General features: G+C 36.8%; 1 protein-coding gene and 1 non-coding gene across 2 annotated transcripts in view; both read left to right on the top strand.

Annotated features, from left to right (window-relative positions):
• The first annotated feature begins 6,063 nt into the window (after positions 1–6,063).
• Positions 6,064–6,210, top strand: LOC140696691 (small nucleolar RNA SNORA79). Its single transcript, XR_012073211.1, has one exon. It is a non-coding gene; the product is annotated as a small nucleolar RNA SNORA79 (small nucleolar RNA).
• Positions 6,211–7,260: 1,050 nt separating this feature from the next.
• LOC140696304 (uncharacterized) overlaps positions 7,261–18,419 on the top strand; it is an 89,501-nt gene continuing 78,342 nt past the window's right edge. The window contains exon 1 of the mRNA XM_072960742.1: positions 7,261–7,613. The gene's annotated coding sequence lies outside the window, so the exon portion shown is untranslated. The remainder of the gene's footprint in view (positions 7,614–18,419) is intronic.

Genomic DNA, 18,419 nt, shown 5'->3' with positions numbered 1-18,419 from the left:
GACTTTATTATTATCAAATTTGTTACGATAATCTGTGATCAGTGACCTTTGATGTTACTACTACTCACTGAAGGGTCAGAGGATGGTTAACATTTTTAACAACAAAGTATTTTCTAAATGAGGTATATACTTTTTTTAGACAGAATGCTACTGCACGATTAATAGACTATCATATAGTCTAAACATAACTCTTTATGCACTGGAAAACTAAAAAATTTGTATGACTCACTTTACTGTGATATTTGCATTGTTGCAGTGGTTTGGAACCAAATCCACAGTATGAGGTATGCTTGTGCTGCGTAATGGCTATAGTGTTCACCACATAAAAACATAGAGTAATACAAGAGAGAAAATGTAGTCCATCCTAATTCTAATTGAGTGTTATATATAAAATAGATTTCAAATCCAGGTATTGATTGCCACTCCTATTAACTCTGCTTAAATTTGGACCCTCATCTTCTCTTATCTAAACCCTTTTGATAAACTCTTAGTGTGAAGTCCTTCTGCTTCTAGTCTAGCCTACTTGAAATCTGGGTTTCCTCCACAGACCTCCTAAAGTGACAATTTATAAATATTTGACCTTGGAACTACCTTACTTTGATACTTACAGTCCTTTGGTAACAATCACATACTAGATAAAGCCTGTGTTTTTGAAAGTCATTCATCATTGCACCCAGCCTAGCTTTCCAAGCTAGTGTTTATTCCAATTTAATGACTATACTCCAGTCATTCTGATCATTTTGCAATTACATACCACAAAACAAAGGAAAGTGAAAAAGAAGAAAAACATTAGAATGAGTCAGTTATTTATTGATTGTTCATAGTTCCCACATCCATGCTTTTATACCCTGTACAGATTTCTGTGACATCTGCTTTCCTGATGGGTTCTGCGTATTAAAAACCACTAATGAGAGATCAGAAACAGGGAGGTGGAGAGAAGTTATAATTCCTTCTTTCTCTCTTTCTTTTCTTTTGCTCCTGGAAGCAACTATGGAAGTTATGTGTATTGCTTTGATGATCCCAGCTTTGAGTCTGGAAACAGTCCTTCGTTGGTGATCATGTGGTTCCCCTCTGTGGGACCAGCATCTGTTGGGTAGCGCACCTCCTTGATTCCAGGGTCACTTAGATCCACTTTCATGGAATAGCATCCTTCATGCACAGCAGACAATGTGTTCTGCCTTCTAGATATCCCAACATCACCTCACTTTTTTTTTTTTTTGTCCTGTAGCCATATTTCCTTCCTAGAGTAAGTAATTTCTGGATTAATTCTTCCCCTATTGCTTGGTTCCCTCTCTTCAAGTCTTTTCAAACAGGTTCTCTATATTACATTTTTCTACTGTTTTTCCGGTTGTAACCTGTCTGATACAAAACAATTAGGGGATGGTAGCTATTCATAGGTAGAAAATGATTTTCTCAATGTTTTCATCAGAGATATAGGAAGAATAAAGTATAAGAAATGAAATTAATAAACAAATAATTTATGTTCAGTTACAGTTACCTAAACATTATCTTGTTTGTTGTAAAATTATATTACTGTTTTACTATTATTTTTCTTGGGTAAAAACACGTTTCCATATATGGTGTGCTATGTCCATTGAAACTAAGTTTATGTTTACGTAAATTCTGAATAATGTTTTACATCTAAACTCATGCTCCCTGAACCATTAGATAACATCTTGTTGCTGTATTCAATTAAATGTGACATTACACATATGTGTATGTGACTTAATTTAATTTTAGCTGGCATTGGAAAAGCATATTACCTCGAAATGTAAAATTAAACATGTCTTTAAAAATGAAATATTTATGTCAACAAAATGCTTTATTTAGCTGTTTGTATATCAAATGAGCGGAATTATTTTAACTAATGAAATGATGTTAAATGCTACCAGTTACTAAGTTTCCAGTGTGAGTCAAGTGTTCAACATACATTATCTCATTATCTCTCATAACCTATAAGACTGTGTATGACTTTATTGTTATGATTCTATTTTGTAAATGGATAAATCAAAGGCCTACAAAGGGAAATTACTATTTATTAAAATCACATAGTTAGTAAATGGCAAAACCAGACATTAAGGCCATGTTCTTTTTGCTTGTTTATGGAGACTCTCAATTAGTTTTGCTAAATTAGTAAAGAGTTGATCAGTTTTTCTAAATTATCCTGACATTAAAAGTTAATGTAAATACTTGAATTTAATCAATGGATCTGGCAATGTCACCTTGTCCTGAGTAGCTTCTGTGAGGTGACAAGTCAAATTTAGTGATTATTAGCAGAAATAGGAAAAGAGGAAATAGAGAAAGCCCATATTGACTATTATTTTAAGAAGCTTAACCGTTAAAGAAATCTGAATTATAGTGTGATTGACATTCACCTTCATAAAGGACAATCCTTGTAACAGCCTTGTGGAATGAGAAAATGAGGTATTGGATAATAATATAAATGTTAAGACAGAATTACAGAAGCCACTATTTTAAAATTATTATCACAAATGTTTATAAAAAACTTATTTTGTGTGTGTGCCACTTACTGAATGAATGGTTTAGACATTTAATTCACAAAACCCTGTGAAATGGCCTTTTTATATTCTCTTCCTGTTTTCCACAAAGTTTAGAGAGGTTAAGTGGTTTGCTGTCCTCTTTGTTTAGTGGAAGAATTAGAATTCAGCAGAAGTCTGTCTGACACCAAAATACATGTTCTTTCTACGTATTTAACACTACTACTGCCACAATTTAAATGTAAGATGAAGATGAAGGAAAGATAAACATTTAAAATGTAATATTGAATGCAACAACTACCTTCCTATCAAAGGACATTAACACAAAAATAATGCTGTTCAAAAATAAGTCTCAAGTGACGTTTAAAAGAATTATATAAAATACAGTTAAAATATCAGAAATAGAAAAATTAAGTAGCTTGAAAATACATGAGTAAAAACAGAACAGTAGAAAACTAGTAAAACTTCCCCTAACTTCCAGATAAAATGTTCTCGGTGATATTATAACAGTTGGCATTGACAATACATATGTGACCAGATTCCAGGAAAGAGTTCCACAAGAACAGTGGAATTGAACACTAATTGAGGGCAATTAGTGTCCCATGAATGCTTGCCGTCAGACACACAGAATACCAAAACGTTGGTAGACTGAAACTCTCTCTCCTCCTTCTGTTTCTTAGATAAGAAACACAAGCCATGTTCAAATCAGAAAACTAGTCAACATTGTCTCTAACATGGAGTTCCAAAGAGTTGTCCCCAGAGTACCTTCTTTCTTCATTCAGTGAAAAAGCAAAATTCCAGGAAACAGAGAGGAGCTTGGGTGACATTTTGGTGGACACCATCCAAGAAATAAAGCATTTTATAGAAGGAGTATAATAGGAAGAAACATGGTAGTGTTACTTTCTAATTTTAAAATATTAATTATAATATTTATATATTTAAAATTAGGCTTTATTAAATTAATATATTAAACTGAAGAGAAGAATTGCCATGTATCTGTTACTGGTTTTAATAAGTTAATTACCATGAAGCTAAAGAAGATACCCTATTAGATGTCATGACCTATAATAAAACTATAGTATTTAAATCAGTTTGGTATGAAGTTCAAGGATTAACAAACAGTCCAGTGAAATAGAATAGAGTACAGAAAAAGAACCGCACATAAATAAACATATGATTTGTGAAAAACTGAGGTGCAATAAAGGATTGTTTTCTATATATGATACGGAGTCAAATATATACTCATACAGAAAAAAAGGAAACCAGAAATATAAACCATGTTCTCTACTTCACACCATACACAAAAATCAGTTCCATATATAGTGTGTACCTAAATGACAGAACTCTTATCAAGAATGTATAAAGAGCCCCCACAGATTGTTAAGAAAAAAGCAGACAGCCTCATAGAAAGATGGACAAAGACTTGAGCAGGACTTTCTGTAACAGGATATCCAAATGGTCACTAAGCATATAAAAAGTGTTCAATTTTGTTAGACATAAGGAAAATACAGATTAAAACTAGAATGCCATGCCAAAATAACTAGTAGATGGGTTAAAAAGTAAAGTAAAAATGTAGAAAAAACTAAGTGTTGGCAAGGATGTGGAACAAATAAACTTTCAATTTGTGAGAGAGTAAATTAGTACAACTTGCTGAAAAAATGTTTTGATGGTATCTATGAAATGGAAATTATGTATCTACTATATACATAAAAGAAATGCTTAAACATGCTTGTGAGAGAACATATACAGGAATGATCATAGCAGCACTATTCATAATAACCCCTAACTGAACACAACCCAAAAGTCCATCAATAGTGCAGTACTGAATTAACATATACGATGCAAAACCATATAGCAATGAAAGTGAATAAACTACAACTAGACACAACAATGTAATGAAATTTCAATAACATGAAGCTGAACAAAAGAATCCATAGGCAAAGATCACCCACTGTGTCTTTCCTTTAAAAAACAAGTAAAATCAGTATCTCTTGTCAGGAGAGTAGTTACCCTGAGAAGAGGAATCAAGAGGCAGTGATTGGAAGGAGGCAATGTTGTTTCCTGATCATAATGTAACATAATTTACCAAACTCAGAATGTAATTTAGCTTCTTTTCCTATGTATACTTCTATAAAGTGTCTTTAAAAATACAGGCTACAAGTGAAAATAGACACCAGAGTAAAAAAGAAAAAGTCATAGTAAGAAAGGGTGCATTTAGTGATTTTCCTAGCAGTACAGGAGGATGTGAATTGGACGTGAAGTAGAAGAAATACTTTTTAATAAAGTATAGGTATGATGGAAAAATATCATTTGAATGAGTATTAGCCAATCGGGATTATTAAACTGGAAAATAGTGCTTGCAGAGAAAAAATTTTAACTAAAAGGAAAAGATTCTTGTAAGGAAGATGCCAGCTTCATTGGACTGAACCTAATTAATACCTGGCATTATTTTTTAAGTTTTCAAATTAAAAAAATCCATAATCAAATATGACGTATACTTAGGCATACAGATATGGAATTGTATATGAAATATATGCACACACAGATGTTAATATCAAAGATGCATGGCTGCATATATGTCAATATAGGTGATATGCTTTTTACTGACCACAACAATGGTACTACTGACTGATTTCTTACCAGTATCAATGATATAGTTGTTTTGAAATAACATTTTGTCCCAGTAGTTTATTTTTTTAATTATCTACTCATAATTGTATATATTGTTCTTATTTTTATCAGACGTATTTATATGACACACTCTGGGATTGCATGTTAGAATTAGTTCACAGAGCATATCAAAGTTAACTATGAGAATTTAAATGTGAAAAATTTACTTAACAGTTGGAAGCATCAGTAAATCAGATGAAAAATATGTATCACTTGAATAACTCATCCCAAGAAAAGATTAAATTTAATCTGGATAAGTTGAAATTAAAATATTATTGTATCCAAACTAATAGTCATCTCTGACCTACTCATCAGGCAAATATTATTGAATATTAACATCATGTTAATATTACACTTCATATCAGAGGTAAAAAGGCAAATACAGCTTCGTCTAACCACAAAGACTTCATACCTATTCAAGATCAAGAACAGATTATATTGTGTTTTTATATTCTAGTTTTATACATTCTTGCAAACAACTGTATTATTTTTAAACAACTATAGATTTTTTTTCATAATGTTAATGTTTTTTGTAACATGCACTTGATTGACTACCAAATTTTACCTTTTCCTAAATTTTGTAGAGAAATGTCAATTTTTAGCTTTCATTATAACACGCAGTAATTTTGATGTGACTAATCAGAAGAGGCAATATGGAGCAAAATAAAGTTGGTTGATATATCCAGAGATGACTATTTTTAAATACTGGGTCTTGAGCCAATGCCAAGTAACATGTTAGCTGCATGAACTAATAGAAAATAGTAAGATGAATTAGAGAGTACAAAAATAAGATTGATACTGTAATGAAAATTTAGGTTTTATATTTTTCTATATGGTAAGGAAAGGCATGATGAAAAGAACACAAAGAAACATTAAGAAATGAGAACTTAGGTTTTGATGGCTGTTCCTCTCACTGCTTGGAGTCTTAGGTAGTGAGATTTTAGTCCATCATATATTAAACTGACTTGTCTTCACTCAGGGCACCATGAGGATGGGTTGGCTGTCCGTTGGTGCCTTCTGATTTTTGCGTAGTCAAACAATTGCAAAGCAGGTGGTGACTGTAGATTAAGAAAATATCTGTAATTGAAAACCCCCACTAATTTTAAAACAGGAGGATATAATGTATAGGGAACCCTTTGATTGCAATAGTGTTTCAATAGCTCTGATCTAGGGCTGTGAAAGAACGAGCTCTAGTTAGTTGATTCTGGGAGTTACTGAAACATATTCTGAAGTCATTCATGTTGAAATTTTAAATGGCTTGCTCAGTTTTCTATTGAGTAATTGTTCACACATTTCAAAGCATTATTAAAAATATCTTTTCCTTTAAAAAAAAAAGAAATGAGAACTTAGGTTTATATGAAAGTATTTCCCCATGATTTTCCTTCGTTCTTGGTAATAATCCTAATAATCCTATTATTATATCAGTGTGTTTTTAACCTAGAAAAAGCCTCATTTAGGTCAAATTACTTAAGTACTTTTATGTTTAAGAACTCTTCAAATATAAACTTACATGATCGTTTTCAAAATTTTATTTTCATTATTATAAAATTATTATAACATTTAATATTTTATATGCAATAAGATCATTCTATTATATTATATATTGTTATATTTTATAGTCTTCAGGATAGGCGCACCAAGCAGTAGTCAATAATACTTGAAGTAATTCTCATTCATTTTGAGTTAATATTTCACTGTATCCCTTGCCAGAAGAAACAATCCAAAGCATCATCATGATATTTCTGAAAACATTTCTGAAAACATATCAAATATTGGTATGTGAGTTCCGGGGTTTGAGCTCTGATTTCTGGGCTTGATTTGATAAAACTCAAATTATTGGATCCCTTTGATCACAAGTTTCCGTTCGTAAATAGAAGTTCATGGCTCTTGGGGACGAGCTGGGCTCCCTGTGGGAGGGCCGTGGGTAGCGGCTCTGGGCGGTGCTCTCGGCCTCGCGTTCTCGCTCGCTTCCCGCGGCTCCCGTCGGGGCCCGCGCCCCACCCCGCCTCCCCGGACCCCGCCCCGCCCCGCCCCCGCCCCGTCAGCCCGCGAGCTGGAGTGCGAGGGAGGGGGCGGGCGTCGGGGGCGGCGGAGGCCTTCCGATCCCGGGAGACCCGCCGAAGGAGGCGGCGGCTGCGAGGGGCTCCGGGAGGCCGTGGGCGTTGAGAGGTTGCAGGAGGCGCTGAAAGACTTTGAGAAGAATGGGGGAAAAAAAGAAGTTTGTCCGGTCCTGGATCAATTTCTTTGTCCTGTTGCCGAGAATGGAAAAACTATGATTCAGTGGTCCCAAATTAAAGCATCTTTTATTTTCAAACTGGAGAAAGAGATGGGTGATTTCAGAACTTCAGCTCCTGAACGAAGAGGTCCGCCCAACTCTAATGTGGAATATATTCCTTTTGATGAAATGAAGGAAAGAATACTGCAGATTGTCACTGGATTTAATAGGTATGCATTTAATATTACTTTAAAGGTTTAGGTTTTAGCAGAATATTACAGATTGTTCTGTTTTGATGTGTCTTGTTTGATAACTGATTATCCATGAGAGTAAGTTCTGTGTCTTGTATATTGATTTCCAGCTTACAAGTATTTAAAAATATTCATGGCTTAAAAAAATTTTTTTTACCTTGAACCAGCTATATGGCTCAGTGACATTTAGGCTTTAAATGTGTACGACAGTGGAAACATAAATCAGAAAATATTTCTAAATTTTTCTTTCCATTTTATATTTGATATTATACATCTTTATACTTTGTTTAGAACCTGTATATCGTTGAGATAAATAATTATTTTAATGAAAAATAACAATTTATGAAAGGATTCTACTTAATGACTTTTTATTTAAAAAAATTTTTTTGAGTCCCTCTTTTCCCTCCAGCAAGTAACCATTTTAGTCCTTTGTAAAACATTGCGCTGAAGTTTCTCTCCACAAAAATGAAACCGACCTTTAAAAAATACTGCTATGTGTCATAATCGATTACTTTAATTTTAAATACTTTCTTTTTAAGATTTTGTGTTTTTAGGGTTCCCTTTATTGAAGGGAAGAAGTATTTGTGAAGTTGTTCAGTATTTAGACTGGCATTAACATTTTGTAGTGTTGGGTGACAATATCTAATGTAATGAATTGTGGCTATGTTAACATGAATTCACGTTTAGGGGCAGTTTTTATCTGTGAGTATTTTTAGGTAGCATAAACGGTCTCATTTTTTCTTCAGGTACTTAATCACATGGGATTTGCAACAAGATAGTGTAATTCAGTTAACCTTTTGTTACATGCCATGTTCCCCTGCTTTTATAAAGTTTGGCTTAAAATACCAAATCCTTAAGCTTTGGTCTTGGGTATGTTGCTAAAATACTTTTCTTTGGGGACAGATTAAGGCTTTGTCCTTGACCTGCCCTAGGGCACTGGGGATTGGTAGGGAACTTATTTTCATGCATACTCTGTTGTGCTGTTTTAAATGACTTAACCATATTGCATGTATTTTCTCATCAATACTAATTTTTTTAAAAGGCCATACCTAGATGAAGCCATGTGCTATGTGTTAGAAGTATGTCACTTATGTTAATAATTACTATCGAATTAAATGTGCTTAAAAATACTTGGGGCTATTTCTAAACATGCAGAGGTAGGTAGATGCTACTTAGCTGTTATCGTAACTCATCTTTTATTTCAATAAATTATGGCTGTCATTTAAAAATAAGACATAGTGAAATAGGTCAAGCTGTACTACTGCTTTGTGAATGTGAAGCTACTTTCCTGGGGATTCTGAATTAGTGATACCATTTCCAGTTCTTTCAAATTAAGTTGGATGAAACATAGGTATGTAGGTATTAAATAAATTGAAATATTCATAATTTCTTAATTTGTAAAACAAGTAATTGACCTACCTCTTAAAATGACTGAGCAATCATTAAATGCCTAAATATTTAAACATAATTACTTGAAAGACATTTTTCAGTTTTGAACCATAGATATTTTGAATTTATAATTCTTATTTTGATTTTTCAGAGTGGTAGTTTATGAATTATTTTCCTTAATCAAGCAGAATCCAAGTCTTAATCAGTGATACATTAATATTTTTTATTTTTAATTTACTCATTTTTGTCTGTATCATATATTGATACATAGTACATTGAAACACGTCTATAATATTTTTCAGTTTTATTGTTGTATTTTGAATATACGTAAATTGCATTTGAAAAAAGTTTTGCTAAGAGTGGTGGTGAGTAGAAGTAGCATTTTGTTCTTTTCAGCTAATTTAATGGTTTGTCCTTGGTAGTACACCTCTCCCACTATTTGTAATAGATTGTCTTTTAAATTGTAAAAGTGACATAAGCACATTTGTAGTTTTAAAAAGGTCCCCAACTGTCCCAGATATATACAAAAAGAAGAGAAATTAGGATAATGTTATATGCTACATTTTGCTTATTTGTTTTGATTACACTGTCAGCCTGAGATCATTAATGAGGGAATAGCATTGGGGTTGTGTGTGTGTGTGTGTGTGTGTAGGATTTGGAAAGTGCTAACTCGAAGAGGGGCTGAGGTGCAGGCATGCCATGAATGTGCTGAAATCCACTGTGGCGCTGCATTTCAGTTGTGGGTGTGTATAAATAAATTGTATATTGAGTGTTGTGTGTCAAGAGATGCTGCCGTTAAGAAGCTTTTAGTCAAATACGAAAAAAGACACAGTTTGGAGAAACAAAGATACTAGTTACGACAGCATCCTTCATTTTGAATTTTGAGTAAAAAGTAAGAAAAAGTATTATTCTTTCTCAAAACCCAGAAGAACCTTCCTTACAGCAGTCATGATGAGTATGAGAAGTTCGTATTTCTATCTGCTTCTGAATATTCAGAATATCAGATACACATTTTGTCCTTTAGTTAATGCTCCGCCTTTGGGCAGAAATACACAGTTTTCTGACTTTTAGACTTTGATGCTACTTAGGAGAAGGTTGACTCTTGGCCTCTCAAATAGCGAGAATGTTTGTGAGAACCAAATGCCGTTTGTCCAATTAGAAAATAAACAGGATTTTAAGTATGTGTGGTCTAGTGGAAGAGAGGACATGGGATGTGAAGTTAGGGGAACTGGATTTAAGTCCTGCGCTGTTAATCAGGAGCTGCCTTACCTTGTGGGCAAGAGGGAATTTTGCGGAGAACTGCCTGTAAACTATAAATAGCTTTGTGAATGCTAACTATTTGAAACTTTGTATCTTATGAGGAGAATAAATAGATTTATGTGGCAAATACTGAAGGCTGAAGTTTTGTTTGCACTTTTTAGCTGCATTTGTCTCTCTGCTCAGATGTTTGCTATTCATATTGTAATTCGAGGAATGCTAGCAGTTTGTGAGATCAGAATTTGAATTTGTATGTATAAAATGATCTTAGGTCCAATTTATGTCAGTTTTGTATTTGCTATGATCAAGTGAAAATTTGATTCTAGTTGAAGTATTTGATAAAGTTAACAACCGGGTACTTATCAGAATATGGAGTCTATTTGTACAAAGTGCATTTATGTGCTTTAAGTTTGATGAAACATACAGGTTGTACATAAAATTATAGTTATGGAGCAGAACCATATTTATAATAACTTTTTCAGCGGAATCATCTGTCTTACTCTGATAACAAAACATTTGTAATTTGAACACTGTAAAGAAGAAATCTTTGTGTGCAGAAGAATACTTGAGAAAGTTTCTGTTTTCAAATAGAGTCTGATTTGAATATTGCTAGTGTTGCCTGTCTTGTAATCTTAAAATTGAATTACCAGAATTAAGAATTAAATTTTTTTTCTAAGTGTTGAGGCTCTCTGTTAACTCTGGATGTTATTTCAATTGCTTTTTAAGGCAAGAGGGAAAATTGTTTTCTTGTTGAGTAAGAGGACAGGTGTGCTGTTGTCTCTCCTGTTTTTAAGTGACTCATTCCACTGTGGTAGCGTTGTCTTTTGTAGTTTAACACGGAAGTGACTAGACAAAACTTTAAATAGCAAGAGTAATAATGTTCCTAATTTTTTTGATAATGAATCACCTCAAACTATAAAATTATATTCTTTTGCAGAAAAAAAAGAAGTTAATGCCTTGTGTGTGTGTGTGTGTGTGTGTGCGCGCGCACATGTGAGGAGGGTGGAGACGGAGAGAGAGAGGAAGAAAGATGGAATAGAAATAATATGCATGAAAGCATTTAAAATAACAACCTGACATAATTTTGTTATTATCATTACTTTTAATATGATAATGATTATTCAGTCTCATAGTTTTGAAATCCATCCCCAAAGAAATCTAATCAAAAGCTCTCAATATGATTTTGGTTTTAAGTGTGACATATTAGCAATAGGTGGGGGTAGCGACACATTGGCTACAAAATTCATTTTCCATACTATTTCATTCAGCGTGATTAATAGCACACACGAAGTTACAGCAGCACAACTAGGAAGAGCAGGTGCACAGAGATGCTGGCGCTCTGATGCCACAGGGGGAGGTCAGGTATATGATTCAAAGGCAATAAAAGTACAATAACTATTAACATTCTTGACAAAAATTCTTGGAACAATTATAGCTGCTGCCATGTTCTTCTCATTGTAGAAAAATAGTAAACAGAAGCCTCATTTAAAATAGAGTCTGGGGGCCAGAAAGGGGAGCTCTCATCCCCTACAAAGACAGCAGAGCCCAACAGCAAGAAGGACTCCCTCTTCTTTCCTGGCGGGAGCTTAGCCAAGCCAGTGAGAGATGGGAACAACGCAGCCAGTGAGAAGCCTTGGACTCTTTGTGTGGCCTTCCCAACCCCCTTTCCCCAACTTGGAAGAGTTCTCTTCCTCTTTTGCTGGGGACATGCATCTGTCTTGCAATGGCTGGAGAACCAAAACTGCAAATCTTTGCTGATCCCAAATAAATCTACTTTTGTTGGGGAATAACTGGCAGTCTGTTGTAGCTCAACATTAAAATGGGTCAAAAAGGAAAAATTGAGGATATCATAGGCCTTAAGAAAACAACACTTTCCTAAAATTTCCAGGACAGGCTTTCCCGCTGGAATATCTACCTGAAATTCGTGATTGTGGTTTCTGAAAACATTTAAAAACCAATAGGTAGATAAAGAAGTCGTTTCCTCAAAGAATTATTGGCTTTTAAATTGTGAGGAAAATTCTTTACTAGGTTTCACATTATAGAAAATGATTCTTTTGCATTGCACTTAAGGAGTTTGAAATTTAATTAGACAACGTGAAAAGTGAATAATTTCTTATCTATGCAGTAGTTACTTTGCATTGATTCATCCTACATTACTTAATGGCATTGCAAAGGGAAGCTACTGAAATTAAAATTATGAAGTGGCTGCTCTCAGTGTGCTTATTTGAATTCAAGTGGCTGTTTTATTTGTGCAAATCTGTCTTACCAGTCTTCCCCCTTCGCACATGCTACACATATGGCCGAGTTACTATAGTGTCTTACGTTCTTAGTGGCAGCTCCTATCAAGCCCCCGCGTTCAGTAGATGCTTGTGTTCTATTCTTATTCTGCACAAGGGAGTTGGTAACAAATGGAAATTTATAACATTTCAGAGTTGGGTTTATTTCCAAACACATAGTCTGATCCAGATTTCACTGCTTTTTACCAAGAATCACCTCATTTTCTGCTTTTCTTTGGTCTAACTTTTAGCATAATTTCATTTAGCAGTTCTTTATAGTAACAGTTCACATCTGCAACTGCTACTCTTTCTGATAGAATTGTTTCAGGGATTTTCACCTACAATACACTGCATTTCTGCTTACCAACTAAAGGAATCCTCGAATCACTCTCTTGTCCTTATGTACCTTATTTATGGTTCTCAACTTGATTCATTCTTTCAACATAGAGGGTGTTTTTTAAAGTTCTGTCTGTGATCATCTAATCTTGCCTGGACAGAGGGAGAGAAGATCAGGTGTCAGCTTGTACTTCAGGGCTCGCCATGTGCAGAGTATTGACCCCTGTTTCTCCAACACTCTTTGCTAAAGAGAAGCCCGTGTAATAGCAAAGTTCTAAGATCAGATATGAAGTGTTTTTGAGTTAAAATAGAAAGTGAATTAGAGCAAATGATGTACCAATCGGCAAATTTCCTTCAGATAATTTTAAAATAAAAGTTTAAGTTGATTTTCTGTACAATGGTTTTATCCCATTGTTAAAAATAACCTTATGTGCAAAATTACTTTGTATCATTTTTAAACAGTCCTATTGAGATGTATAATTCATACACCATTGAAGTATATAATTTGGTGTTTTTTAGTATAGTTAGAGATTTGTGCAACCATCATTCCAAATCTAATTATAAGACATTCTGTCACCACTAGAACCCCTTAGCATTCAGTCCCCAGGTCCCTGACTCAGATCTAAACACCACACTGGTTCTCCATCCCTGTAGATTTGCAACCCCTGGCTCTGATAGTTGTGGCAGCAAAGCATACGTGGTTTTGTTTCTACCTCCTTAGTATAAAGTTTTCCCAATACCTGGACTTTTCAGAGTCAGCTTCTATTCTCTGCTTTTCCCTGTGTGTTGTTTCTTTGCACATCTTACTTTCTGTTGCTAACTGGATATGTTAGATAATACATTGTAGCAACTCTAAACAAGGATCTGAACTCCTCCCAATCCATGGATTTTTGTCCTTGTTGTTTATTTATCTGCTTGCTTGTTTAGTGACTTGGATGTGTTAGCTAGGTAGATAAATGGGGACACCAGGTAGATAAGGTGGAGGAGAGGAAGGAGGGTCCAGAAAATGGCATTATGCCCACCTCCAGCATAAAGGGGCTTTACTTTCTCTAAATGAGTGTCAGCAAGAAACTGGTTAGAACCTGACAGCCGCATCTGCGTGATAGCGACAAGGACCTAACCTGACATGACCTAGTGCTCGTTGTAATATAACTAGCATTGTAGTTTAGGCCCCCCCATGGGTGTTTCTGTGTGCTTCATGGGTAAAGACATGTGCAAAGGGGGCCAAGTGTGACTAAGCACTCCAGGGGCAAGAGCTGTCTATCAAGAGACCACCTCTAAGCAAGGGCATAAGAGAAGGGGCAAGAGAAGACCACTGCTGTCGGCCCTTGGATCTGCCCACTTCTCGTTCTTGGAGGTACTTCCCCTTTGCTAATAAATCTTTAAAATCTTTCCCTACACAACGCTTTCTTGTCCCGTCTGAATTCTCAAGAACTGGAGTCTTTTCTCCTTCCCCGTTTTGGGGTGACTGATGGACTATTTTGATGCTCTGTTGCCCTTGCGATGGGAACCCTCTGACGTTGCTCTTCAGACCTATAATCTTACTCTTGCGCTGTCACAGTCTCCCTGTTACAGTTCCACTAGATATGACTGTGATTTTAGAAAAGCTCTCTTTGTCCCTTCTTTGGTCTCTCAATGAAGCTTCGGCGTGGTTTGCAACTATTGGAATCTTCACTCATGAGTTATCTTTTATTAATTGCTGGCTGATCCTCTGTTGTTTCGGCAACACTCTGGGGCACAGATTGCTCCACATTCTGATCCAATGAAAGTTGTGTCCCCTTTCAGACACTGGGTGTTATCAGGCTTGAGGTTTCATCCATCCGTCTTTCCAGCTGTCTCTCTCGCTTCTCTCTGTATGTAACTTCTGCCTGGTCTTGCACTGCATCCTCTCTCAACTACTCTGTACCAGGATCTCCTGTGTTTTTCACACAACCTCATGCATGAACTTCTCCAGGATGTATTCTGAAAGACTCACTCCCCTCTAAGGAAGTTTTGCACTGCTGTCTTGTTACAGACTTATTTGCACCTAGTTCAAACCTCTTCCTTTCTGCATTGAAGCTGGGGGTGGAGATAGCAGCCTGCTTCTTTTGGAACACTATCCTGTTTTGCAAGTAGAGTGTTGAGTGGGGTGGTAGCTGCTGGTCTGTTCAACTCACCACATTTGGAATGGAACCTCCACCTATGAGCAAACTGGGGTTTCAGAGGTGGACCCAGTGTTCTCAGCCCACTGCACTAGGGTAGGGCTTCCCCATGATGAACGGAGGCTCATGGGGCAAGAGATCTCCCCCTTCTCTCATAGTTGTATGGAACAGAGCTCCTGCAACACAGCTGCAGGGACCACAGTTAAGTGGTGACCTGTTCCTTCCAGGTATTGCAGGGGATCATAGAGAAGATGTGACCAATGGTTGACCTGTGAGCTGGATCCTAGCAGTTGAAGGCTTCCCAATTATCCCCAACTCCATGCTTGGCAGTTTCACTTGCCTCATCATTCCCAGAAGTTGCCCTCAGGTTACAGCCGTGGGGCAGAAATGTGGTGTTGAGACTACCTGGATGGTACCCAGGACTGGACCCAGTTAAGACTTCCACATAAACTCTCAAGGTTTGGCAGGAAGGTGTGGAAAACTACTCACCTTGTGACCTCCCAAGATAACAAGGCCACCTCATAAGTAAGTTCCTTTGCTTATGAAAACTGTCACCCACCAATCTGGAGTGATCTCTACAGAGCTCCTCTTCTTCACTCTCCCCCTGTGAGTGGGGGTGGGGGCGCGGTGTCAGATTATGCCCCTGAGCTCCCCGGGAGGCTGGAACCAGCACTGGGGTGGAGCAGCAGCCCTGCACTGGGAGTTCTGGGCAGAAGCAGCATCTATCCCGGGGAGCCTTCTATCACACTAGGCTGTTGTGAGAGGGAGGGAAGGGGGCAGGCTTGGCCCAGATGCCAAGACTCTCCCTCCTCTCATCAAGATTTGAATAAATGTTTCTCCCTCTTCTGCACACCCTTAGGGAAATTTCCGCAGACTTTAATTTTTTTATAATAAGTATTACTCACACAACTGTCGCAGAATTCTCTCCCTAGACAAATGTTTGTGTCTTAGTTTTGTTATTTTGTTTATTTCCCTATCCTCCAGACTAGTGTTTGAGCCAGTGAAGGTAAGTTTACCCCATCATTGTCCCAGTTCTTCCTCACCCACCTGCCCTGTGCTCAGAGGAGCCTATTTAAAGCTTGTGGCAGTAGGGAGGGAGGGGTTGCAGTATGAGAGGGTTGAGGTCTGTGCCCAGGAAGGTTCAGTAATTCCCAGGGAACTGCAACTGCGTGAGGACAAAGCAACTGGAAAAGATCAGTGAGGGACACTATCATTTTCTTTGTTGTTGTCTTTTTAAGGACACATGAGCCGATTGGGCAACTTTCCTTCCTGTGAACAGTGGTATTTGTTACGAGAAGAGACCATTTGTGCAGTATTTCTCTTTGTCTCTTCATACAAATTTTACATCTTTTTTCTCTAAATGAGTTTCATTATTAATAAACCTGACCATTAGAATCTATCCACTAGGGGAAACTAAAATTCACTCTACCTGCAAATTAAATTAGCACATAGAGCATTCTTCAAAAATGTACTACATGTATGCCCTAAATAATTTATTTGTTCATATTACCCTTATTCAAAAAAATTCACACTGTTCCAGAATGATTATACTCATAACCTGGTTTCCACTAATTACCCAAACTTCCTTTCTTCTGTGGTATCTATCTTGTCTTACAGTCATACTCAAATAGTTACCATCCAAATGCAGTTTTTATAATTCCTATACTTATGGTCTTTAGTCATGTTGGTGTCTAGTCAAAAGGATTTGGCATCTTAAAGGTTCATTATTTTAGCCCACAAATTAATAAAAGTATTTGGAAAAAGGAAAGTAGGAAAGGGGTACACTTTTATTAAATGTTCAACCTACTGAAACATTCCTTTGGCGTCGCATTGAGTAGTGCCGGGGATCTGATGTAAGTTACCCAGCTATATAGAATCATGTCAGTGTGTTACACACAGCGCTGCTAACTGACGGATATGTTTCCTAAAAGAGCTCAACACGCACTTAGAGGTGAATTTGTGAAACAGAAAATAGAACTTAGCAAATGGAATGCTCTGGTGCTGTTCATGTTCTGAAGAAAAGATACAGTGGGAGGTGTAATCCCAGCTTAATGCTTTTCTCTACAAATTACCTATTTGTTTCAAGTAGGTAGACAACTTTAATTTATCAAGCTTTCAAAGTAACAGTGATATGGATAATTGCAATGCAGGCAATAAGCAAAGGGGAGTTGTAGTCATTCACAATGACGAGTCACACACAACTGCTGAACTTGGAAGAGGCTGCTGTCCCAGCCTGGGGTTCCCCTCACATCTACTCCTTTACATGCATGTTCTTGCTCATAGTTCTTGTCTGTTACCCTCCTGAACCGTGTTTCTGGGATGAGAGCATTTTTTTTTTTCCATTTTGTTTCCTAAATTACATTTTACTAGTGTTCAGCCTTTTCCTAATGTCAGAGGTTAATAGATCCAAAGTTACCCCCTCCCCAACAAAATGACTTCAGGTAGTAGAATGCTCAGGTATTTATGATTTTTAAATATGAACAATCTTGTGCTGAAGATCTTTTTGTGGTTGTCTCTGGTGTTTGTTTTTAATCTCAGCATCTCAAGGCCATTGACGGGCTCTTTTTTGTGTGTGGTAAAATTTCAGAAGCACTAAATAATACAGAATTTATTCAACAAGGGAATTTACTCCTTTTTTTTAAGTATTTTATTTTTCTGGATGCAATTTTAAAAGGAATTATTCCTTTCGTGTAAGAAATGTCACTGAGTTCTGTATGTTGAATGTTGTGTCCTGCTGTCTTGCTGAATTGTTTCATTAGCTCTAGTCATTTTTGTTTGGAGCCTTTAGGTTTTTGTATATGTAGTATCATGCCATTCACGTATAATGACAGGTTTACCTCTCCTCTTCCAATTTAGATCCCTGTGCTTTCTTTCTGTTGTCTGATTGCTCTGGCTAGGACTTCCAATGCTATACTGAATGCAAGTGGTGAGAGTGGGCATCTTTGTCTTGTTCCAGATTTTAGTGGAAATGTTTTCAGCTTTTCTTGGTAGCGTAATTTTGGTAGAGCATTATGCTGGCTGTGGGTTTATTATAAATAGCTTTCATTATGTTGAGGTATGTTTCCTGTCTGCCCACGTTGGTGAGACCATGGGCTCAGTGCTTTCAGGGGGCTGGGATAACGGTAGCTGAGGTAACGGCGGCAGTGGGAGGAGAGGGTCTGCCCCTCAGGAGCCAGTCGTTTGCCCCCATCTCCCCTGTGGCCGGGGCTGGGAGCGGCCTCTGCTGCTGCAGGTTCACTGTACCCTCGTGTTTAGGTCAGTCACCTCCTAGGAGGCTGGGATGGTGTGGTCAGGGGGCAGGGGTGGCAGGAGGGTGGCTTCCCCCTGCAAGCCTTGGACTTAGTGCCATGTCCGCTGTGGCCCAGCCTGGGGGCAGCCTCTGCTGC

This window comes from Vicugna pacos, chromosome 5 (assembly GCF_048564905.1).
Source record: "Vicugna pacos chromosome 5, VicPac4, whole genome shotgun sequence".
NCBI classification, from domain to species: domain Eukaryota; kingdom Metazoa; phylum Chordata; class Mammalia; order Artiodactyla; family Camelidae; genus Vicugna; species Vicugna pacos.
Note: the sequence above shows the minus strand (reverse complement) of the source record. Positions and strands in the feature narration are given on the sequence as shown.